The sequence below is a fragment of the Phocoena phocoena genome, chromosome 4 (genome assembly GCF_963924675.1).
Source record: "Phocoena phocoena chromosome 4, mPhoPho1.1, whole genome shotgun sequence".
Classification (NCBI taxonomy): domain Eukaryota; kingdom Metazoa; phylum Chordata; class Mammalia; order Artiodactyla; family Phocoenidae; genus Phocoena; species Phocoena phocoena.
In genome coordinates, this window is record NC_089222.1 from 85,078,652 (window position 1) to 85,104,068 (window position 25,417).

At 34.6% G+C, this 25,417-nt stretch overlaps 1 protein-coding gene across 6 annotated transcripts in view; it reads left to right on the plus strand.

Annotated features, from left to right (window-relative positions):
* The window catches only part of ZBTB20 (zinc finger and BTB domain containing 20), a 798,335-nt gene that overhangs the window by 179,584 nt on the left and 593,334 nt on the right, over positions 1 to 25,417 (plus strand). For all 6 annotated transcript variants that reach the window (XM_065875980.1, XM_065875981.1, XM_065875978.1 and 3 more), the window contains one exon: positions 5,340 to 5,391. The gene's annotated coding sequence lies outside the window, so the exon portion shown is untranslated. The remainder of the gene's footprint in view (positions 1 to 5,339; positions 5,392 to 25,417) is intronic.

Here is a 25,417-nt window from a genome sequence, read left to right on the forward strand (position 1 = left end):
ATAAACTGAGTAAAGCTGCACATTATAAAGGAAATGGCTTGGGTTACTTTTAAAGAGACAAGTGAGAAAAAAAAGGAATTGATTGGATTTTAGGGTTAAAGGCAGTATTTAGTACATAATCTTTCTGAACTTTTCCCCTCTATTTGGAAGGGAAACTGTAATACCTAACAGAAAGAATAACTGAGTCAGGTGAATGGTCTTCTGTTGCCCTAGAGCTCTGGCGCAATGGAATTTGATTTGATTTTAGATGGCTTTAGTGTAGGGTTTAGCCAGGTCACTTTTATGGATTCTTGGAGAAGTCTACCATAGAACTTATCAGATTTCTCTGGTGTTTCAAAAACTTTGATAATACTTAAAGCCAGAATGAATACCTCCACCTTCAGAAGCACCATTATGGATGAACTAGAACTAAATTAGTCTTTTCTAGTCTTAGAGTATGTCTTATCCTCTTGACCATGTATGTACAGGTTCTTTCTTTCTGATGTTCTTTAAGGATTGTAAATTGATTTTCATTTGGCATCTTTGATCAGATACAACCAAAGTTTGTATTTAAATTTTTATTTAATGATGAAGACATTTTCTGTAATTATTGATAACAAATAGTCTTTAACAGTTTCTATTCATTTTGTCCCAGCCTGTCATTTGCTTTGTTTGAATTTTTACTTATTTGAAATTATACTCCTCCTACCTCTAAAACTGATGCTTCATTTGTTCTCATGGCAAATTTTGTTTGTCTCTCTGTAGTGGTCCTATTGCTGAAATTGATACATGTTTTATCTGTTTTCTCTTATAATAGTATGCTTACTGTATAAATATAAACTCAAACTTCTTAAAATTTCTACATTCCAGGCTGTGCCTTTCCTTGAAAATTTGATCAAATATGTGGACAATTAAAATTTGGCTTCTAGGAATCTAGTAGTTACCATTATATGTGATTGCTGTTTTATTTTTTTTAACAAATCTTATTTTTCTTTCCTTTTACTTTCTTTTTTTTTTGCTTTGTTGTTCTATTTCTTCCCTCCCTCACTCCATCTTCTTCCCTTCTTTACCTCTTTTTTAAAAATCTATGCAGTTAATGGAGGTGGCCTTCACCAAAAATAGGACAGATAGATATTTTCAAATGGCTTTCTTAACATTCAGGAAATCTAATGATATATCATCTAATTTTTTTTCTGCACCATAGACTAAGTGTCTTGTTTTAGTGATTTTTTTGTCTTTATGAGAAGTAATTTGTATGTATTGTAGAATATTTGGAAGGAAATTGTAAAAAGAAAAATATCTATTATATCTTAATATCTGAGATAAGTACTGGGAATAATTTAGTATATAGGTGCTTACATGCTTTTTATAATACATATTTTTTTCTAATACATATGTACTCACACATACATATAGATCAACATTTATATATGCATTGACCAAAAATTTGCATAGTTTACATATATTATATATACACAAATTATTAAAAATTGCTATCCTAATATCATTACCATTTTACAACCTGAATTTTAAGCTTAATGGTGTATTATAAATTTTTACTTGCCATATTTAATGGAAGCTTATCATTATATCACATAAAATTTATTTATCCAGTTCACTATTATGGAGTATTTAGGCTATTTTAATTTGCATTTCTTTCATTGTAGTTACGGATTAATATTGTTTCATATATATCTTAAGTTTCTTCTGTTGTGAATTACTTGTCTATTTGAAAAACTGAGATCTTTTCTTTCTTTCTTTCTTTTTCTTTCTTTCTTTCTTTCTTTCTAAAGACTGTTAACACTATGAATATCATATATGTTAAAAATATTTGTCTTTGTTTGTTGTAGACATCTTAATTTTCAAGATACTTTTGGATTTATAAAAGTTTTAATTTTAAGTTGTCAAATTCATAAATCTTTGTGCTTATGTTATATACTATTACTTATGTGCTTCAAAAGGCCTTCTTACCTTGGAGTTCAGAAAATTATATACATAAGTTTTCTTAAAGCTCTTTGATTATTTTACTTACTATATTCAGATATATGAATCTGATTTTTATTTTGGTGCATGGCAAAGGTAGGGAACAATTTTTTTTTTTTCGGTCACTTAATGAGTCAACTATCTCAACACTCTGGAAATGCAACCTGTAATATTTACCCCATACTGAAGTCCCTATGGTCTGTTCTACAGATCTGTCTCTTCCAGTGACAGTTATCACACTGTCACTTATATTTCAGTCTTTGGTAAAAGCTAACCTTGTTTTCTACTTCTTTGCTGCAGAGCCAATAACTAATACTTGTTATTTTTTTTATTGTAATCTCCTATTCTATTTTATCACTTAAAAAAATTAAACTAGCTTTAAAACATCAGAACTACTAAAAATAATTTTAGTTCAATTCAGTTCAACAAAGATTTATTGACTGTTCACTATACACCAGGCCCTGTGCTTGTATTAAGAACACATAAATGAATCAGCTGCCTGCGCTATAGGGTTCTTGCACTAGAAACACGTATTAATCTGATGGAGGAAGACAAAGAACGTGTGAATGGTCAAGATAGTGGGCTAGTATCAATACCTTCATTTTTTTCTGATTATTTCTTACTCTTTTTTTATCTATGACTTATTGGCTCTAACCATTTTATATATTTTCCCTCTTTCTTTTTAATCCATAAATGATTAATTATTAAGTGACATTGATTTAACAGAATTAGATTGATTTAGGCATATGAAATATGGTAACTTTCTCATATTCATATGGTCTGTTTTTCTAATTACTGAACTGATAATTGTGTCTTCATATTTTCAATTCTATAAATGTTTATTGAATTCTTTCTAGGCACTATTTAAGGAGCTGTAGGGAAACAAAAATGGATGTCTTTGACAAATTTATAATCTAGTGGGGGAATTCACCATTTATAAAAATAATAGCAACATAAAATAATAGTTATTGAGAGTACTGTTTGCAAACCAATACTAAGAAAGGTAGTGTGTATCTCCTTTAATCCTTATAACAGCCCATATAGCCCCAGATATTATTTTTTTGACTCTTTTCCTTACTTCACTCAGGAATTTTCTTATTGTTGCCCTCTCTGAGAAGATTTTCTGTCCAGACCTATCTAAAATATCAGCCCATGTAACTCTCAGTGCTATTACCTTGCTTTGTTTGTCCTCATAGTATTAATTATAGGACATTATTGGTTTAATGGTTTATTTGCTTATTGTTTGTTTCCCCTGCTAGAATGAATATTGAGTGAAAGACTATGAAAAATGGGTTGTAGAAGTTTGCAGTTGCAAAAGGTCAAAGTTTAATATATGACATTTAACTTCTTTAAGCTTAAATTGTTTCATCTGTAAATAGATGTAGACTTAGTGCCTTTTCATAGGTTGGTCAGGCTGTTGATTCTTTGCTTCAATAAATATTCATTGATCTCCTACTATGTAGCAGACACTATTCATATAAATGGGGGATACAGTGAAAGAGACAAGGCCTGACCTCATGGCCCTTCCATTCTAGTAGGGAAGACAGACAATAAATAAATAAAAATTACTTTTATAAAATATCATGTAATGGCCAAATTAATTTCCTCCAAAGTATCCTTCCCCACCTCATCCGTACAACCTGAACATTTTTTTTTCTTTTCCATTCCTAGTTATCCTCTGTTTATCCATGATTAATAGTTATTATCTCACTCCTAGCAGATTCTAATTTTCAGAGCCTCTTCTAAAGTTGGTGTTGCAGAATAAGTGTGGTATTACTCAGGTACCCTGACTATAGCAGAACCATCACCTTCCTTTTCTGGATCCCATTTATTTATTAGTACAGCATAAGCTCAGGATCGCTGGTATGGTTTGTTATTTGAGTTTTTGTTTTCCCTTTGTTTCTGCATCTTAAAGATCTAGTCAGTTAAAACCCTTAGACCTTCTTCGTTTTAATAGAACTTTTACTGTAGATGTACTTGTTTACAGGATTGGCTTATGTTTACGCATTTCCATTAGTAAAACTGCTTTTGGGACTTTGAATGGCTGAATCTCTGGAGAGTATTAGTAAATATGACATTAAGGTCCTCAATGAGATTTCATAGCAAATTTAGAGAGAACACTTTCCGAGGACATACAATATCAAACTCAATTTTTAATAGGAGAGTTGTTTCTAGTTAAATCTTTTTATATTTTAACTCAGCAAATTGGCTTTAAAGTCACCTCAGCATCCTGCCTGCTTTACTGCTCCCGGTCCTAGTTTTCATTCTATACTATCAAAAGCATTTGGTCAGAAGATAGTTTAAAAGTGACTGATCCATTTGTTTGACAGCCCTGCCTCCAAATCTGAGTAGGACCCTCCTATTAGCCTTGCTTGCTGAGACAGGGATCATAAAGCCATGTTTTAATATCAGTGCATTAGGTACTAAAGACCAGTTCAAGCTCTATTGAGCATGTTACCCTCTACTCCCTGTTTCTTTCCACCCATTTACTTTTTATTCTCTTTAGATTATCTTTTTTATGAAAATCTCTCCAACGTCACTCATATTTTGAGGACAGGGCTTGTATTTTATCTTTGTATACTTCCTAAATTACCAGTGCTTACCAGTGTATTATGGGTAGTAGATCTTTGCAAAATCTCTGGTAATTAAAAATAAACAAATGTAATAAAGACTATTGGAGATTAGTGGGTTTTTTAGATCCGTTTTTTTAATTTAGAAAATATAAATGGGGCTTCCCTGGTGGCGCAGGGTTGAGAGTCCGCCTGCCGATGCAGGGGACACGGGTTCGTGCCCCGGTCCGGGAATATCCCACATGCCGCGGAGCGGCTGGGCCTGTGAGCCATGGCCGCTGAGCCTGCGCGTCCGGAGCCTGTGCTCCACAACGGGAGAGGCCGCAACAGTGAGAGGCCTGCGTACTGCAAAAAATATATGTATAAATGTAAAAACATCTGTTTGTATAAATTACTAAAGCTTGTAATAATACTATAATAAATATTCTGTTCTCCATCTAAACCCTGTACACAGTGGTTTAAATTGTAAATTCATGCCGTATTTTACTGAGTACTTGTTCTGCACATAGACAAATTAATGTGTTAGCCTTTATTTTTCTTTTTAAAACTATAGGTATTGGAGGTTCCCTGGCAGTCGAGTGGTTAAGACTCCACACTTCCAGTGCAGGGGCCTTGGGTTCGATCCCTGGTTGGGGAACTAAGATCCTATGTGCTGCATGGCACGGCCAAAACAAACAAAAAACTATAGATATTAGTTGGCATACACAAACTCAACTACCTACTTCTCATGACTAGTCATAAAGATATTATGGAAATGTAAATTGTTTCCTTGGCAGATTACTAAGTTTAAGTATTTCTCTTTTACAGTCACACAAAAAGAAGTGTTAAGAATTGTCCTTTGAGACTCTGAAGACTAAAGGTAATATCCAATGATATTTTCTTCAATAGGTTTTTATCTTCCTGGAAAGTTTCATAATTTTAAAGGCCTTGGGTTTACTGCCTCAGGTCTTTTCTTTATTGCCCTTTAGCACGTTAAATAAAATTTTCTATGCCTACCTAAAACAATCTGAAATTATAAGTCAAAAAAAGAAGAAACCTTGTGTCATCTCAGAATATGTCACCTAATTGGGTGTTGCTGTATACCCCTTGATCCTCCTATTTGGGAATGTATTATGGCCCCTCCCCTGTTTTTTAAATCAGTTTGGAACTCTTCTGATTTTATACCTCACCCTTTTCTTAAATAGACACATTGGCTCAAAGTCAAAAAGTCAGTACCAATTCCTCTTCAGCAAGAGCTTTACAACTAACTATAAGAAATAAACAAGCATTTTTGGGGAACAATGAAACTGTGCAGACAAGATTTAGTGGCAACTCATAGTCAGAAATCCAGAATTTCAGGCAAGAACTTTACAATAGACTTGTGTTGCTGCATTGTGTATAAAGAGCTCATAGGGATTGAAGAAGGTTTCTGAAACAAGAGGGGACTGTAATTACTTTGCTTCTTACATGCATGGTTAGATCTTCCAGTGAGAATAACATGGTAGGGTAATTTATTATAGAAGAGTAAATCACAGATTACATTGGAGGGAGATGGGGTGGTGTGATCCAACCATCAGTTTTGTGAATACATACACTTAAGCATGTGTGATAGCTTGTTTTTAATTTCTTTACACCAGTGCACACCTCAAACATTCCGTTTAGCAGTGGGATATGCAAATTGTTCCAAATGCAGCAGCAGTACTTTCACCTGAATGTCAAAACTGTCAGAGAGCTTTAAATCAAATCTTTATAACATTTAAAAAAAACAGCCAGCCCTAAGATTGAGGCACCAAACTCACTGCAAAAACTTGATTCCCATACTTTCAAAAAGCTCCTGTATGTCAACAGGGTAATGTCAAAGTTCTCATTCACCTGCTTTCTAATTTTAACCTTTTAAGGATTTTATTTTATTTGGCTTAATTATGATATTTTCTACAAATTAATGATAAATGCCTTGATTAATAAAACCAAATGTCAGAGAAAATGACAACTTGATGAAAAATTAATACTCGGCAATATTTTAAGGTACAGAAGTACTAAAGATGTACTCTTAAATCTCATACTTCATTAGCTCCTTTTGAAGGTAGGTAACCAGGATTTTCCTTGCACTTAAGTTTTCACAGCCACATGTGTAGATGCATTTTAGCAGTATGATTTTCAGCTGTTGCTTTGACTGCTAGCTGTTATATACATACACTTTTAGCTTTTCTTTTGCTTCATAATATTTATTTTTATTTTACAAAATCAAGGTAAACTATATTTTGGGTTGGTTATATTGATGAAGCTATCATACTAAGAATCCAAATAGTAGTGTGTGTCTATGTGTGTGTGTGTATGTGTGTGTGTGTGTGTGTGTATTTCAAGAGATCTCATGGTGCAAAATGTAGTAATTGGTGATTGGATATCTGCTACACTATTAATTCATTTGGTTATGAATATTTCAGCTGTTATATTTTAAAATTATTCAGTAAAAATAATCTAAGGAAAATAGGTTTTTTATGGAGATTTGTTTTTTTAAATATATTCTTCATGAGCTTTCATTAAAAGACCTGAATGCCAATAAAGAATTGTAACTTGCTTTCTTCTTATAAACAGTTGGTTAGATAAAAATCTGAAGAATAGGAAATATGACTTATTTTTTCTCCTTTTACTGCAGATCATGGAGTTGAAAGATAAAAACTATCCCTTGTATTTTTCCATGTTCACAAATATCAGGATGATTTTTAAATATGAATACTTAAAAATTCTATTATATGTTATGCGGAAATGGTACTATGGAGGATTATAGTCCATGTTAGTTTTATTTTTATATTTCAAAGATAAAGCTGCCAACCAAATGAGGGAAGGCACAATGACCTCTTCTGTGCCATGCTTTTGCTTGGTTTGGCTGTTCAGAGATAAAACGACTCACGTAATATACTGTCAGTGAAATGGACTCACTTTGACCATCTGTTCATGTAATGACATACCTATCAACAGAAATTTTTGCCAACTAATGTTAAAGTCACTTTTCTGTAACATACTGGGAACTTCTGGGTAGGTGTTTCAGGTATGTTGCTAAGCACAGTAAGATAAATAGAGAGGAGTGTTGGTCAATATCCTGTAAATACAGTATATGCCAATCCCAAGGGAAAAACATTCTTCAATGGAGATTTCTAGTACTGTTTAAAATTGGAGATGGATTGTGCTGAATCTTCCCTTAGCTGGCTCTAGGTTTTATTGTTTCTGTGTCTTGCCTGGTTCTAGGCATCTAGTCTGTACCGGCAAAGCTACTTGATGAGGAGAGGCCACCAACAACTCTGCCCTGACTGCTTACATACCTGCCATGAATAATAAATCTGTCAGCTAGTTATCACTGCGTTGTTAACTGTCTCTGTTCTTTCTTAGCTGATCACTGCCCAGAGGAGTTTAAGTTCCATTGTATCACAAGACCTCTGTTATGTTTCTATACCTGCATTTATTTGTATGCAAAAGCATTCATTCTTCTTTTTTTCATATACCAGTAAATAAGACATGCCCCAGTTCTCTGACAGTTCTTAAATTACATAGCAAACAATGTGCTTTTTCCCTCCTTGTTTATTCTATTCTTCAGCCTCTTATCAATTTACTTCTGCATATGAGCCAATTAAATTTTATTCATTAGTTATAAGATTTGGAAATACTTACACCTACCTCACAATCCACAGTTTTATAAATGTTTAGTTGAGATTATAGTTATTTGGGGGTAAATACAAAGAGAACATCATCCTTTCCCCAAAACGAACAAAGAAGATAGACTGAAACCCAAAATAGTCTCTTAAAGGCTTTTGCTTGGTGTTATGTTGTTTGATCCTAGAAATGAGGACAACTGATTCAACCTTACACAGTTAAAATCTTTAGCTTCAGGGAGTTGAGTTATGATATTTTAAACATGATGCTTGAGTTAACACAGACAACAATTAGCTGATGTTCTTTGAAGAATCTAAACCTTATAGGAAATTAAACAGTGTTAGACTCTCATTCAACAGAAAAAAAAAAAAACCTAAAAATAAATATGTTTTCTAATGGACTTAAAATACATAAATTTCCAGTTTTAGTACTTATAATTAGACCATATCTTCTCTCTAAATGACTTATTAGCACCTTTGGAAACTGTATTCTCTCCTTTAAACCTACAGTATTTTATTCTGCAAGGTCAGGTAATTGAGACCTTACTGGTTTGGAAATATTAATGCAGCTTCCAAAGTTACTTAATGCATAACTTAAGTACCAGAAGAATGATCAGTTCTATTAAATAGGATTCATTTACCATATTTTTTTCCTTTGGACGCTAGTGTTTATGTTAATTGAATAAAGTATGCTCATGAAACACACTGATAAATAGAGCAATAAAAAGTTACCAAGAAAAACTATGACCATTGTCCAAGATGTGTAGGGGATTTGTGTTTCTTGACTAAATGCTGCATTCATTCTTCCTCTCTATCTACCATTCCCCCATATATCCAGGTCTCTTTTTGTATGCTTTAGTGATGACAAGATGTTTTTTTATTCCTCTAATGAAGTGGGAAGCAGATTAACATGCTTTCTTCTTGGGAATTAGATTACTTATTGTAGTACTGCTCAACATATCTTTGTAATACTCCCCAACCCCTACCCACAACTAATTAGTGACTTTCAGAATTAGGGAAAATCTTACTTGTGTGGTGGTTCTATATTTACCAGTGATCAAGGAAGTGTTACTAATACACTTGTCAGTGTTAAAAAAGAATTAAGTAAATAAAGGGCCAGATGGTCGAGCCCAGGACCTATCAAGAGCCCAGTATGTGTGGGCTGGTCCAAGGGAATGACAGAAACATTACCAGGCTAAGTGGAATCAGAGTTTGGCTTTCACTATTAAGAAACAGACTGTTTTTCAAATATGTTTTCTTATGATATAATAATTTACATGTTCGGATCTCCTTTGTACTAGTAACATTTGAGTGCATGTATTTCCCTGCGCATCAAGAGCCAACAGTGTTTACAAAAGTCTCCTTTCTGATACATGTAACAGGACATAGTAGCATCAAAGTAAAGCAATTACCAGGCAAGCATTTTTTCTGGTTCAGAGAAGAATTCTTTGCTCTCTCACAAAAATCTATGTTTTTACTGTTATAACTTACTCATTATGCTTTATTATAATTGACAATAGACTCTATGGTTTATGATATAAGAAACCTGGTTATGTAATGTTTGCTGTAGTACATGGCCACGTGAGGAACTAGTAAATATCTCTTAGTGTTTTGTTGTAATAAGAGCATTAAAATAAGTAGTTATAATAAGATTAATTTAAACTGAAGATATTAAGAAAGCAAATTCCCTTCCTTTCCTATGATTTAATTGTCTTTACATGTATACAGACATAAACACTTATTTCCCACTCTAATTTCCATCCTTTTTATTTTTCATCTATTTTAATTTATTTTATCTTGTAATATGCACTTTTGGAAGCTGTTTTAAATCTTTCTGGTTTCTAGAATAGATGCATGGGTCAGTGAATTGCTGGGTAGGTAAACTGACTAAATAAAGTATACACTTTTTTCCAAATTTTTCTTCCTACAATCACATAAATAATGCTAGAAGAGATTAACTAACTATAGACCTCCTGCCTTCCTTCTCTTCCTTCTTTCCATCCTCCAGCAAATATTTATTGAATATCTGCTCTGTGCCAGGAACTTCCTAGGGGTTAAGATATAACTGTTGAAAAAATGAAACATAGCCTTTCCCCTTTGGGGAACTGATAAGAAAGAAGGACTAAGAAGAAAATAAAATACACATATAAGTAAATATTATAACATAGACATATAACTAAATGACATTTTTCTGGACTTCTTAATTCTGGCATGGGTTAAGAAGTTTGGTCTATAATGGAGGAATTATCTTCAATGGTCTACCTCCTTAATAGAGGTTTACTTCTAGATTTAAAAAATGCAGGCTGGCAAAATTATTTCAGATTATGTTTTGAGGGGTGGGTGGCCTTGGGATGAAGATAGGTGAAGCAATATTTGCTTTCAAGGTAAGGCATAAAGAAAACAATTTTATAAATCTGGCTTACTATATATGATATAGGTGACTTCCATAAGTATTTTCAACCTCAGATTGAAAAGTCATGGGAATTTCTAGTATTTAAAAAAAAACAACAATTATTTCTTTAAAGATTGTTTATTAATGGTCCAGAGTTTGAGTTTATCTGTGAATTGGGTAGTAGTAGCAGTGATGAAAGAGCAGGTGATGGAAATGTATATTTTCTCCTTCTTCTCTTTGGACATGTGTGTGGAATATTTTTGTCTTCCGATTAGATTGTTCATTATGCTCCCTTTGGACGTGTGTATTGTTTGGCCTTCCAGCCTTGCATGCTCATTCAAAGGCATTCCAAGTCATTATGCTGAACTTCAGCCTTGTTCAGTAAAAAGGTCATTTCCTCCATCAGCAGTCCACTTGGACATTCATTCTTTTTACTCTCAAAAAGACTTTATATGCATTCAGAGTATATTAGATGGATTTGTCAAATTACTCACAGATAATCAGTTTTTTAAAGTTATAATTTAAACTATGACCTCTCAAACTGTGAATTATAAGGTTTGACCCTTTGGTTCACTGTTTGACACAGCATCCATTAATTACAGTTTTTAAAGGACATTTTATTTCAGTTAGAATTTGTGTTATGAAAATAGTTTAAGTATTTTCCCTTTAAATTTCAGGAATAAATGTTTACATGTAAAAATATATATATATATATATATATATATATAATATGTACATTCAAGTATAATAAATAGCTGGCTTGCATATGCATGCTATATTCAAATATATTTATGCATATTTATATATTAGGCCTGTTATACATAACTATAGAAATTTTTATATAATAACCTGTGAGTTAACACTAAGATCATACTTGTTTTATATAACTGGTGTCAGGATGAGACTGACTTTTTAAATAATGTTTATCAGGGTGAGAGGGACTTTATTACTATTTGATTCTAGGTTTTTTCCCTTTTTTTATTTTGCTGAGCAGGGATACAGAACTTGGTGCCTATAAATGCTCAGTGTCTGTCAGTAATTTGAAAGTTCTCAGGATGGTTCAATGTAGCATGATGGAGAAAATAAACTGGTCAAGTGGTTTTCGCAAATGTGCATAGCTCAAGGTACTGAGATGGAAAGTACACAGCGGGAAGGTCAGTTTAGGTAAGTGCAGAAAGACGTCCAGATGTGTGAACACTTTGCTGGTATCCTCAGTATTTGAAATGGAGGAATTTAGTGTTTTTTTATTGGATAAAAAGACGATATGCATATATCTGACAGTAGTTCAGCATACAGTTTTCTGTTGCTATTTAATAAAAATCTAATAATATTTAGATGATTTCTTCACTTCTAAAGCAATTTTTCTCATTTTGTACTAAACCATGTTCTTTGTTGCTAAATTCATAAAATTAAATCTAAAATATTATGGAGAGATGATTACTTAAAAACATCTGAATATTTTTCTTAGAAGTGCATAACCATCCCATTGTATTTCAAGTATTTTAGAAATGGTTAATTTGGTTTTGTTCAAATTCTTCTCTAGGCTACTGTTAGCATGATGTATTTCATATGAAAAGTTAATAATTTAGATGATGACATTGAAAATAAAGACCTCTTAAGGAAAGTGACTCTTAAAGGATCCAATGTATTGTTCCTAAATTTTTTTCCTACAAAATAGATTTTCCTTGTATGTTGAAGTGTGCTACTTTAAGATTAAAAAAAAAAAATTAACTTTATAGAAACCCCAAAAGGGGAAATTAATTTTCCAAAAAGAGGCAAATACTTATCATAGGCCATGTGTTTAGTTATTTCTAAAATACTTTTAAAACAGGATCTAAGCAGTATAAAGTCTTTTTCTGATTAAGCATATAGTTTGGATTGCATTATTTTCCTTTTAAGCCCATTAGTTTGTGGTTTTTAAGGAAATGTTTGCCTCTATTTTTTTTTTCCTAAAAGTAAACGTAAAGTCAGGTTATTACTAACTAAAGGTAGAATTTTCAAAAGACAAAAAATTTCTCAAACTAATTGTAAACAAATTTTTTATTTCACCAAGTATGTCTCCTTTCCCAGACAGTAAGCTTCTTGAGGGAAGGGAATATGCCTTCTCCATTTTTGTGTTTAGCTTAGACCAGATTCTCAGTAAATGTTTGTTGAATTGATTAGCCTATCAACAGACTTAGAGAAACTAACTGTGGTACTCAATTCTACTCAAAATTTATCCACAACACAACGTAGCAAAAAGGAATCCTTTAAGAAAAATACGTGTACTAAATTTCCTTTGGATCACTACTACAGGATTCCCTCTAGGTCTGAATATTTTTTTTGGTGCTTATTGTTATAGCTCAGTAAGGAAACAAAAGTTTTTTCCTATATGCTTCAATGAATTTAAATACAATTTTAAGACAAAAGACATTTTTTAGGCCAAAAAAATGAGGGACCAAACCAGTGACTTGTGCAAATAGTTTTATATCTTAATATTTGAAATGATAACATTAAAGGATTAATATAATAAAGTCTTAGATGTGTTTAATACTCTATAATTTTACACTAACCACTAGTGATAATAGTACTTAGTATGAAACAGCTTTTTATATGTATAGACTTACTCAGGATCTGAAATTTAGGCAATAATTAGCCTCTCAAATGGATCTGTTTGGAAAGCATTATAAAATAATACCTCCCTTCCCAAAGAAAGATGCAGTTGTGTTAAGGCTGCACTCATTTAATGGTGTCTCAACTGAAACAGGTGCCTTCCCTGCTTTGTTCTCCAGGAACAACTTTATAGATTTAAGCACTGAGTATACAGTACACAGTGGCACTATTAAAAAATCAGAATGAGGCCAAGGGAAAATTCATCTAGGATCCACACACCTAAATGCAGTTAGTAAACAGAGACACTAACTCTCATTAAGCATAATTAAACCTAATATTGACTGTAAACTGTTACTTACCTTAAACTTCTCTATAGAGAATGTGGAAAGTGATTAACCTAGCAGACTGGGACATTAATTACTACCACTTTCACATTAAAGTTACCATCAAGAAGGGCTATATTCATAAATAAAACATAGAAGGGATTGAGAGACTAAAAAATATGTAAATTTACTTTATAAAAGGGAAAGAAAAGCCTAAATTTATAAAAAAAATAATAAGTGAGCTGTAAGCGATGCCAGCCCCAACAAAATGGAACTCTGGCTAATTACTACAAAAAAATAGGCTGAAATAATCACAGAAATGTTTCTTTGCCTTCTGACTGACAAAATCTGCTTCACAGGAGACTCCAGTTCAACCAAGTCCATTCTTTCTCAAGCATAGCGTCCTCCACTGCTGAAAGTTTGTGAGGTTTGAGGAGAGGATGCAGGAACTTGGGTGAAATAGAATTTTTTTCCTATTTTTCTCCAGTTGTTAATAGCTCTTTATTTATGAAATTGATTGTAATGATTGTATGAATATTGTTTGATTTGTCAGCAAGAAGGCACAGTGTTTTTTGTTCAGTCAAAATGGTCTGGTAACTGGTCTCCTGCTACTGTTTAATGATCTCCTTCTTGGGTGCAATCAAAAGAGTATGTTGTGAAGGATATAAAAATGTCAGCTAAATTTAAGATCAACTGTTAAGTTTTTATATTATACTGCTGCCCCAATGGGGGAGGCCAGGATCTGGGAGATAAGAATTTAAAGAGAAAAGCAAAGTAATGACAATACAAACTTATCTACCAGCCTAAGACAATGTCTTCAAAATCTATCAGCCTGTTTGCCGTGAATGTGTGCTATTATCTATTACTTGTTTTCTATTTCCTTTCCAATAAGGAACCATATACTCACTTCTGGACTTTCTTATTACTTCACAGGGTGAGGTTTTTCTAATTTTTGGAATTGAATCTCACATACAACCTTGGTTTAACATGTTAGGCTCCTAGCCATGTCTTAGTGCTATCATGCTAAATTTTATTGTTGAAGTGATATAGTACTTGTACATGTAGAAAAAGGAGCCTAGAAATTAAGCCTGGAGCATGTATTCAGTTTTTTTCAGAGGATGTGAGGTTTAATTTTAGAATAAAACCCTAATTTTTTCCCCCTGAATTTAAAGCTAGTTTCACAGCTCATGAGATGAACTAATGAAACAGAAATAATTAATGGACAAAGTCTATCTTTCATTTCCCTCGTTGAAGAAAAATTCACAAACTGGTTGGATGACAGAGGATGAACAAAAACAGCGAGAGTAAGAGTACTTCTATCCTCCATTCTTGTAACAATCATGACATTATGAAGTAACCATAACAATGGCACTCTTATTAATCAGACATATTTATACAGAATTAGTGTTGGCTTCTGCTCTATATTACCTTCAGTTTTACATGAACTTTTATTATCTGTGCATATCAAAAGAGACATGGTGAATGAACAAAGAAGCCCTGTTATGAGACAAGTATTATTTGACATTTTGGGAAGCTCTTATTATAGGGTTTCCTCTTAAGTGAGAATAACGGGAAGGTTGTCATTAGTTGCACTATTACAGACACTCTGGATTTTTAAAAACAGAAATGGAGCCCACTTTTTTCCTTGAAGAGGAATCATTAGTTAGAACAATTCGAATGATCCAGACTTCTAACCAAGATTTGGCCCCCTAATCTCCTTGCTTAATTATGTGAAACAATGACCCCATAAGGCATCTCTTAAGATAATTGTTTTTCCCATGGTTTACAGAGCTAAGTTAACTATATGGTTTTCTTATTTTTTAAAAAATATATCATCATCTTTAGACTTTTGGGAAATCTCTGATTAAACCAAAATGCAGAAGACTTGCAAGGCCTATAGCCCTATTGCAAGCCAGGTGCCTTTTTAGTTTTTCTATGCTAAAAAAGGACAGCTAGGGCTTCCCTGGTGGTGCAGTGGTTGAGAGTCCGCCTGCCGATGCAGGGGACACGGGTTCGTGCCCCGGTCCGGGAAGATCCCACATGCTGCGGAGCGGCTGGGCCCTTGAGCCATGGCCGCTGAGCCTGCGCGTCCGGAGCCTGTGCTCTGCAACGGGAGAGGCCACAACAGTGAGAGGCCCACGTACCGCAAAAAAAAAAAAAAAAAAGGACAGCTCTAAGTAAGTTCTTTCGAGTTCTTCTTCCCAGTCTTATGATAGGTGTGACTGGGAATTATGGTGAAAAAAAGCCTGACTATGGGTAATATTGAATTGATTCTTAAACTCACGGGGTCTGGATGTTCAAAAACTGACCAGTTGTCATATTTTTTTTTCTACAGTTTAGGATAAAATTTTAAGTCCATAGAGTGAAAATAATACTATTGAAAAGAAAATAGGTGAATCACTACAGCTGCAATACATCAGCTGCCTGAATAAGGAGAACAGTGATTCTCAAAGTGCAGAAAGTAGAGATCAAAACTACCACTTGTGGGGTCTTTTCAAATTAACCTCCCCCAGGTTGACAATTATTTGTATAGACACTTGTCTGAAAGCCAAAAATACTAGAAAACAGTTTGACCAATTGATAATTAAGCTGCTTTTAATCTTTTGAAGTTTAAATGTAGAAAATAGAATAGAGATTTTTAAATCACAGAATTTTCCTCTGCTCTCATCATATCTTCCTATTTTATGTTAAGAGACTAAATTGGGGGTTCAGTGAAGAAACAAGCAACCCCCCCCAAATGACACATAAACCCTCAAGAAGAAAAAAGGGCTGCCAAGTTTGGTGTTTAAATACATGTGAAACAGCCAAGTTTTCTAAATGAGCCACGAAAAATCATTAAACTCCTCCTAATTACCCATCTATCTTTCATAGCAATAAGATAGGACCTGTTTTGTACCTTGAAGTACTTAAACTGAATCCTTTAAAAAAGTATTTATTTGTCTGTTTTTAATTTCTCATGTTTTCTATTATACGTTTTTAATTGGATGCTAGAAAGATAGGCAAAGTGATTTTATCTGTGGTCGTTCTGCTATGTCTAAGTAGGGGGATACTTAAAACCTATTTACAATAGGAGAGATCATCCTTGTCTAGATTCAAGATATTCCTTGGCTTTGAACTCTAGAATGAAATGTCTTCTCCTTTTAGGGGCATTAACGAAACCATACATTTTAGACAGGGTCACTATATACCTTTTTTGCTACTTATAAGGCACTTATTACCCAAATAGCACTTGAAGGTGTTTCAAAGCAGTATATATTTGCACACGTCTTAGATCCTCACCAGATTATGAACTGTGGGAGCAGGCAATATATCATTTATAACTTTATATCCTCTTTAGTGCTCTGGATATTACAGGTATGCAGTGCATTTTTTAGGTGATTCTTGCTTTAAATGAAGAGAAGCTGAGGTCACTGAGGAGAGCCACCAAATTGAAGAATAGTTCAAGAAACTTCTTTTGCATCGGAATGTGATTCATCTTAATTTTCAAATACATAAGGTTTTCAAGGAAATAAATTCACCTTTGACTTATAAATCACTAGTTTCCTCTAGTAGCCAACTATATATATCCCACCTATGACCTAAACTAAAGCTAGTTGTATTTTAGTATAACACATCTTTGGTAACAAATACATGCTTTCATTCACTAAAAGAAAAAATAATTATTAGTGCTAACTTTGTGCAAAGCAAAGAGATATACAAGTGAAAATATAGGGTGTCTGCTCTCAAGAGACACCCTATATGGGCTGCTGGGGTCTCAAACACAAAAGAATTCTATAAGTATTAATACCTTAAGAGGGGCCTAAAATGTTACTATGGGAACATTAAAATCTACTTAGGAGAGCAAGGAAAGATTTACAGAGATCATATTCAAATGGAAGTTTGAAAGATGAATACGTTTGATAGGTGAAGGGCAGGCAGGGGCGGGAGGTGGTTGCATTGGGGGAGAACATTCTAGGAAAAAGTAATAGTATGCATGAAGGCCCAGAAGAATGAGAAAGCCTGGTTTAGTATGGCTGCGCCTTAGGGTGGAAGTAAGAAGTAAGGCTGGATGGGTAATGTTGGTCAGATTATAAAGGGCCCTAAATCCTGTACTAAGGAGATTGGATTTTATTGTATCACCGTTGGTGAGTCATTGGAAGATAAATATAAGATGATATTTTCAAGAGTGTGGAAATATAATCCATACCACATAATGATCAAGTGGGTATGGAGGATGGTGGAGGAGTCATGAATAAGCCAGCTTCCTGGATTTGGTGAGTGAACGGATCATTTATAAAGATAGAAAATGCAGCTAGCTACTGCCTTCTCTCTTTTCCCTATCTACACTCAAATTTCACCAGAGATGTTTATACTCTGTATTTCCATTTCCTCACCAATGCATTCATCAGTTCACCCCATCTGCTTCTGAGACTTCTGTCACTTCACCAAAGTAACTCTTACTGAGATCTCATTGAGCATTTTATCTTGCTGACCACTTCCTCCTTTGTGGAATGCTTTCTGCCCTATTTTCCATGCCATCATTCTGATTTTCTTCCTATGCCCCTTGTTACTCCCTTGATGTTTCCTTTCCAGGCATCTTCTCCAATAACTAGCTGTTAAATGTTGGAGATCCTCAAGTCTGGATCCAAAGTGCTTCTATTGATGCCCAGTATTTTTGGCATCTGTATAGCCACAACACATTGAGATGTTTTCAGAGAATGTACTATAATTCTTTTAAAGACCTTTTTTGGGGACCATGTTTCAAAGGTTGTATTTAAGTACATAGTCTTGTATTCTTTATTACTAGTAATACATATTGGATTGGCCAAAAGGTTCATTTTTTTCCCATAAGATGGCTCTAGTAGCACTTAGTTGTCTTTAACTTCATTCAAAACAATTTTGTTAGATTATATGTGACAGCTGTCATATCTGTGTGCATTTAAAAAAAGACATCAAAATTTGTGAATTTTTATGTAGCCATTTTAATATGGAAGATGGAAGAAAAAAAGCAACATTTTTGGCATATTATATTTATTACTTCAAGAAAGGTAAAAACGCAACTGAAACGCAAAAAAAAAAAAAGATTTGTGCAGTGTATGGAGAAGGTGCTGTGACTGATCAAATGTGTCAAAAGTGGTTTGCGAAGTTTCGTGCTGGAGATTTCTCACTGGATGATGCTCCATGGTCGGGTAGACCAGTTGATAGCGATGAAATTGAGACATTAATTGAGAACAATCAACATTATACCACGTGGGAGACAGCCCACCTACTCAAAATATCCAAATCAAGTGTTGAAAATCATTTGCACCAGCTTGGTTATGTTAATCACTTTGATGTTTGAGTTCCACATAAGTTAAGCGAAATAAACCTTCTTGATCGTATTTCCGCATGCGATTCTCTACTTAAACATAATGAAAATGTTCCGTTTTTAAAACAAATTGTGACAGGTGATCAAAAGTGAATATTGTACAATAATGTGGAATGAAAGAAACTGTGGGGCAAAAGAAATGAACCACCAACAACCACACTAAAGGCCAGTGTTCATCCAAAGAAGGCGATGTGTATGTGTTGAGATTGGAAGGGAGTCCTATATTATGAGCGCCTTCCGGAAAACCAAACGATTAATTCCGAGTACTGCTCCCGATTAGACCATCTGAAAGCAGCATTAGACAAAAAGCGTCCTGAATTAATCAACAGAAAATGCATCATCTTCCATCAGGATACCACAAGACCGCATGTTTCTTTGATGACCAGGCAAAAACTGTTACAGCTTGGCTGGGAAGTTCTGACTCATCTGCTGTATTCACCAGACATTACACCTTTGGATTTCCATTTATTTAGGTCTTTATAAAATTCTCTTAATGCAAAAAATTTCAGTTCCCCGTCAGACTGTAAAAGGCACCTGGAACACTTTTTTGCTCAAAAAGATAAAAAGTTTGGGGAAGATGGAATTATGAAGTTGCCTGAAAAGTGGCAGAAGGTAGTGGAACAAAAGGGTGAATACGTTGCTCAATAAAGTTCTTGGTGAAAATGAAAAATGTGTGTTTTATTTTTACTTAAAAACCGAAGGCACTTTTTGGCCAACCCAATAATACTCAACACATGCCCACAGGGGAACTCATATGTAACTTTTGTTCTAATTTGTACATCTTATAAGATCTTCCTGATGTTTATGTTTTAATATTAGGCAAATATTAATCCCCCTTGAATCTCAGTTTCTTAATCTATAGTATATGAGGAGCCATACCAGCTCTTTAGAATTCCATTATGCTATGGTTTGGTATTTTACTACCTGAAGAGGACAGTGAACTCTAAAGGATGTGCATCTATCACTTGAATTACATAGTCAAAGTTTATAAAAATGCTTGCCTGTCTTCTCCACATCTACACTTCACACTTTACTTCCTATTTTTAAGATAGTTCCATGCTTGTGGAACTATTCCTTCTTCCATGTTTACTTAAATTTCTTTCCACAGTTTTTGCTATGAAATTTTATCAAAACACTTTTGAAAATCTGAGTAGATTTTATATTATGGTTACTGCACTCACCAATGCTTAATTAACCCCACAGGAAGCCTGGATGTGAGAAGCTCAATTAACCAAGTAGGGCTTAAGATATTCAAGGGTCTTACCCTTTTGTACATATTCCCCTCATTTGTCTTTAGTCCTATTTTTTTTTTAAGTGTGATTGGGTCACATTGCCAATGTACTTTCAGATCTCTGTGAAAATGGCCACTTGAAGGACAGGTTAGTTGGATATTCAGGACACAGTTTTATTCTTAGAGCCCATTTGATGCTAGTGATTCATCTACATTTAGCTTATTAATGAATTTTAGAATAAGCTTTGTATTTGTCATTATTTTAAATCTAGAACCTCTGAATTTGTGTGCTTCAAAATACATCTGAGGCATGGGAATCTGCTTAATGTTCTCCTAGTGCATGTGCATGTGTGTGGGTGTTCATTTGCTTAGTATGTGTGTATACATTTTTTGTTACTAACTTAATAAAACACCTCTGAATTTCCCTGCATATTGCTAACTTATTTATTCCCTTGGCATACAAAACACCAAAACAAACGAACAGAAAAAATTGAAACAACAAGAACAACAAAAGAAAACTCACTTGGTTTTGCTGTCTCTTGCCAACCTCATTTTTTTCTTATGGTTTTTTTTTTTATCTTACCCAATATCGAATGGATTTTCTTTCTCAATTTGAATAATTTTTACTGAACACTTGCAATGTGCAATCTGCCTGGACTTACCCCCCAGACCATCCACTACGTGACCTTCTTTTTTTTTTTTTTTTTTTTTTGTCTTGTTATCTCATTTTATTTACTTTTTAGAACTCTTCTAAATATTAGAGGAAAGAAATCAATATCAATTTTCACCTGAAGTGACCTTCTTTTACTCATTTGATCAGTCTTTCTATTTAAAAAATAAATGGTCTTTTTTTCTCATATTTCTTTGTTCACTTTATCATTTAAACATACAGTAGGATATTCCCCATTTCCACTTTTATCTTTCTTCATGTCCATTTTTTTGTTTCTTCACATTTTATCCAATAAATTAGTTGAAGGTAAGCCTTGAGCTACCTGTGTAATTTTCTGTCTTAAAAACACTCCTTTAGGGTTTGCTTGTCCATCTCTAACTAATTGTCCATTGGTGCTCATTATGGGAAGTGAGGGAAGTGAGAATTCTATTTTGTTCCTCTTGGGGTCCTGGAAAGTAAATAGCTGGGTAATTCAGAGTATTTGTGAATTTTAGGTTTTGTTCTACTTAAATCTTGGTTACACATAGTTTGGTCCCGAGCTAGCCAGAGATAGGAAATTTTGTGAAAAATTCAAGTGCAATTTTACCATTTCTGAGTAATTTATAAATTTAGACTATTTCTCTTGATATCTTCAAAATATCTAACTTTTAGAAATCTATAAAGATTATACTCTACCCCAAAGAAGAATAATTCCCTCACAGAAGTGCAAGTATAAATATTGTGCTGCAATAGGATGCTACCAGCTGATTCTGTCTTCGTTTTAAAAATTTTATATATTGTTCCCCGATTCTGTGAATAAGAATGGCAGATGAAGCATTATGAGCTGTTTATCACTGTCCACTGTCATACAAAATAAGTCACAGGAAGTAAGAAATATCTGGACTCTAAAAAATATTACAATTTCAATTCTCTAGGCGAGAAGCCATAATTTCTCCTTACTGGATCCTGTCTGTAGAAGAGAGAATCCACCAAAGAGTAAATACTCGGTCAGCATAAATTGATGGTGAAAATTCCTGAAGTTTAGCCTTGAAAGGGGGCTTTATAAAATGTCTTTGTAGCCATAAGAAAAAGCTCCCTTCTGAAATGCTATGTATTGAAAAGCACAGATACTTGTGTGGAGACACTCAAATAGAGATGAGTCCATTTTTAGTACATTGTGTGGGGAATGACATGCCTGGAACTCCATTAATAGCAATTTATGTTGTGTTCTTTTCATTTCATTTTGCTAATGAATTTAGTATCAGATTGATGGGTGCTTGGAACAGAAGACTTAATCTGCAGATTAAGTAGAGCAGTATACGCTTCCCAGATAAAGGCCTACAAAGCAATCTCCATTGGATGTCAAGCTCTAGATACAAAAGGATACTTGGAAACACTTTCTTTTCAGCAGGTATGAATTGAGTTAGCAACCTTTGATCTATGGATTCATATTTCTTTATAAAGGGTGACATCACTTCCCAGGTAGCATTTGGAAATGTGTGGTTGTTACAGTGACCAAGAAGCACTATTGGAATTTAGTAGATAGGGAAAAGACATGACTTTAAGTTCTGCAATATATGGACTAATTACTTACAAAGGAGACTTGGCCAGCTCCCAAAGCCAGTAGCATTTCTATAGTGAAATGCTATTTGGGGAATCAGAAAGGTATCACTTGTGGCAGTAGTTTTCAAACATTTTCATAAACCACAGAAAGAAATGCATTTAAATCATGACCTAGTATACTAATGCAGGCATTTATAAATTGAAACAAAAATATCACAGTATTTACCCGTTCTGTGCATGATACCTACAAGTATTTTCCATTCTATCAATTTTATCTCATTCTATCCTATCCTTTTCTATTTTTCCTTTTCTTTTAAAGTCTAAAACCCACTCTCTTAACTTCAAGACCACTAATAGTATACTGGACAGTTTGAAAACAATGTTTTAGAGATCTTTAAATTTCCTAGTAAGAACAGGGTAAAAGACAAAGTAACTTGCCTTTAATATGACTTGGTTTCCTTTTATTCTAAGCAGAGCTTGTAATTTCCATGTATGACTATGGTCCACATTTCTTTTGGGGAGAGGCCTGGGCCCATACTCCAGTAGTCCTGGTATAAAGTCTGATTGCCACCTTTCCCCTTTGTTGCCATGAAAATGAGGGAAGAGAAACAGCACTACCCCAGCTCACTCATGGCATTTGGATCTAAAGACTCAAAGTTGCCACTGTGGTGCATATTAGGAACCATGTGGTGTTATGTGAAAATGAACAGGGTTCAATGAGATGAGAGTAAAACACTCTACTTTTCCTGTCAGAGTGAGTCATCCCTAAGCTGTGGGATGGTGAGTTGGCATATTGGGCCTCTCCCTTGCCTGTTGTTGATTGAGGCAAATGTGGAGTCAAGTAGCCTTCATGTTTTGGTGCAGTATCCAATTTATCATGGTTGTATAAAGTTAACCAATATTCTTGGCTTCTCAGAATATTGTCAGAGTATTGGCTTTTCAGAGTATTTTTAATAGGCATAGTTGCTGATGGCAAGCCTACCATTATACCTTAATTTTCTTCATGTCCTTTACCTAAAGTGATTGTACCAATTAAATGTAGTCATTCTCAGGTGAAGGTGGGAAAGGGTTAATTTGGGGGAAAAAAGCTCCCCTAGTGATTTCAGTTTATCTTCCTAGTAGTGGACCATTATTTGTCTATTTCCAGGATACCTACCCTGCTCTCTTAAGTCATCAGAAGACCAGCAGAACAGGGTTTAGTCACGCAGAGGTGAGCTGAGCATGGGCAATTTTCTGCTATCATCTTCCTGGTCCATGTGCTATTCTCATGAGTATTTGTCCATCTGTTTGACTGAAAAGGCAGGATTTAAGTTAATCCCTTGCTTCTGTTGTGTTGACCCAGTGACAATTGCAGAATGCCTTGAGTTGGAGATTTATATTTAGGGAATGAGATCATAACAATCAGTTCCTCTTCCTATGATCTGAGTTTATTAGCATTTTTGCACACTTTTGTCAGTATGGTATGCTCTTATCTGGTTGTTTAGAGACCTTGGTCCTATTTTCAGTAGTAGAACACATTTAATATTAAATCTTTAGCATTGTGCATGGATACTTCAGATCCATCTATAAAGTAAAACAACACTATTTGGCACCAACTTTTAAAAGGGATTTTAACAATTAGACTTAGTATGTCACAGAATTTGCCCTTTCTTATTTCACTTTTACTAGATTCCTCTCCCAGTTACTTTCCACTCATATTGTTCCGTCTGTGTAAATAGGCCCATTTCTTTACAAACAAAACAAAATAAAATGTATCCTCTTCTTTCCAACTTTTTTGTTCACCTATGCCCAGGAAAAAAAAAAAAAGATTTCATAGAAAGCCAAAGTTAGAGATGGAGTGATGGAGTGTCAGTTCGCTTTCCCTTTCTTCATTTCGAGCCATCATTTCTTATTTGACAAGGGGACTTACCAGTGCCCTAATCTTCCCTTATAATGAGAAAAACCTTACCTGTGAGACATCTCTGTGTATGATTTCAGGGTTGAGTACAAGAGCTAAGATAATGAAGACTTATCCCACTTGAGTTGGGCAGCATGAAAAGAAACAGAGTGATTGTTTTTTATTTTGTCAAAGTCCTTAGAGAGTGGTTGTCAATAAGTCAGTGAAGCCAAGATCAGAAGACAAACCCAAGCACAATGGTGCAACTAACAAGTGAATTCAATCCAAAAGCTAGGAATGAAGCAAAGCAATATGGAGAGAAAAAGGAAGAAGTTTCTGGGTAAGCTGTATGAACAGAACTTGGGAAACTGTATCTTGTTTATATTGGTCCTCAACCACTTGGTACATCGAAAGTTAATTAGAGTGCCCAGGTAGATAGCAGGAGGCTATTTTGTCACTGGTTACTGCCATTTAGGAATTTGCCCAGGAGTTACGGGAGCTGGAGTTGTCAGAATTCATTCACAGTCATGGAATGGCTCATTGTGCTGGTTACCCTGTGCTGATGAGGTGCTGAATGCTTGATCTCCAACTTCTAGGTAACCATAGTAGCAGTAGTATGGTTCACCTCAGGACACACCTGCTCTGGTGAGATTGTTCTATGGGATGAAGACGAGTTCCAGACTTCTACTTGGCAGCCATGATCAAAGTGCTTTAGGAGCTTTGTTAGCAGCAATGACAGCTGCAAGTGCAGGCACCTTTTTTTTTTCCTTGTTGCCCAATATTAGCCAGAGCAGAGTAGAATCTATCTACCTCCACAAGATGTTGTTCCATCCAGGACCCAGTGAAGTTTTTCTATTCCTCTGGTGTTTCCCCCAGGGAGTGCTTGGCTTCTAATAGTATTTGCTGTTGAGTGCACTTGAGGTGCTGCAAATCTTATCTTGCTTTGGAGGAGAACTGTGACTATTCAGATTTCACTTTCTCTCAGTGTTCTCATTGAAGCATGCTGGAACTGGCACTTCTTAAACTCACTCTTTTCTTGGGTGGGTCCTTCTTCACTCCGTAATCTTAGCTTAAATGATACTTCTCCAAAGCAACTTTCTTAGATCATCCTGTCTAAGGTAGGATGCTCCTGTTAATTCATACCACAGTACTGTGTTTTTTTCCTTCTTAGTATAAAGTCGTCCCTTTGTATCTGTGGGGGAGTTGGTTCCAGAACCCCCAAGGATATCAAAATCCCAGGATGCTCAAGTCCCTTATATAAAATGGCCTATTATTTGCATATAACC